The sequence below is a fragment of the Nanorana parkeri genome, unplaced genomic scaffold (genome assembly GCF_000935625.1).
Source record: "Nanorana parkeri isolate BGI_ZX_2015 unplaced genomic scaffold, ASM93562v1 scaffold1637, whole genome shotgun sequence".
NCBI classification, from domain to species: domain Eukaryota; kingdom Metazoa; phylum Chordata; class Amphibia; order Anura; family Dicroglossidae; genus Nanorana; species Nanorana parkeri.
Window position 1 is genome coordinate 202,927 of NW_017307905.1, and position 1,345 is coordinate 204,271.

Below are 1,345 nucleotides of genomic sequence, written 5' to 3' on the forward strand. Positions count from 1 at the left end.
CCATTGAACCGTTATTGATAAATTTCAGAAAAAAAGTTTTTTTGCATTTGTGTTAAAAATAAATAAAAAATATCCAATTTCTTTTTTCCTTTGCGAAAAGAGCACTGTAGATTACCAATTTTTTTGGTTTAGTGCAACATTTTGAGTGCTGCTATGTGTGTCCAAAATGCTAAAAAAAATTAACACACAAAAGCACTTTCGGAAAGGCACTAATGATACAAAAAAAATTACATATATAATATAATTATTTTCCTAAATGTTTTTTTTTTTAATTAGAACCCCGTGGCTTTTTATACAGGATTTAAAACAGTAAGAACAAAATATGTAGAAAATTGTAATAGCAGATGTATGCTTTTAAACAGAGAGGAAAATATACGCATCTAAAAGTAATCTGAAACTCTCTTTTTTGTACGTTAACTGGGTATTTCTTTGCAATTTTCACCGTTGGCGCAGTAAAGGTTAATCACCGAGTACATTTATAATTCATTGTTTAAAAGCAAACACAACAGCCAAAATACCTTCGATCGAATCGGTCGCTTAGTTGCTAGTGTATTAAAATAGCAAAGCCTTCTATTATACCCATAGGATAAAGATTTTATGCACATTAAATTTTAAAGAGATTATACTCTGTCTCTTAGCGGGTAACTGGCAACTTCAACTATTCATTTATTTTGTAAAAAATGTACGTGTGTGTGTATGTATATAGAGATAGATAGATAGATAGATAGATAGATAGATAGATAGATAGATAGATAGATAGATAGAGATAGATAGATAGATAGATAGATAGATAGATAGATAGATAGATAGATAGATAGATAGATAGATAGATAGATAGACAGACGGATAGACAGATGGATAGATAGATAGATTCATATGAGAATATTTCATATCATACATATCATATTCATGTTGTACAATTTGGAACAGTACAAATCAAGGTCAGGCCATTTGACTATGCCAGGTCTGATTGGACACTGCGTCTTTACAATTAATTTCTTATACCATTCTGCCGAAGTGCCTTGGGATGATACAAATAAATAGTCTCATTATTTTTGGGGAAAAAGTCTACTTTTTTTTTACCATTGATAAGTAAACTCACATAGGTCATTAATCATTCTAGCTCATCAAAGCAATCGATATGCCAGCTCCCATTCATTTTAGTCATTACCAATGCTCAAAACTACGGCACGTCCATTTATCTCCCCGGGTGCCAAAAATTAGACTGTAAGCTTCACTGGGCAGGGCAGTAATGCTTGAAAAGTTTAGGCACGTTTACAAATATTGCCCTACTTTCTCATTTGCATGTTTGTAATTTTATAATATATATATATATATATATACA

At 31.1% G+C, this 1,345-nt stretch overlaps 1 protein-coding gene across 1 annotated transcript in view; it reads right to left on the minus strand.

The window, feature by feature from the left end:
• NFIX (nuclear factor I X) overlaps positions 1–1,345 on the minus strand; it is a 189,643-nt gene that overhangs the window by 138,170 nt on the left and 50,128 nt on the right. The gene's annotated exons all lie outside the window — the stretch shown is intronic.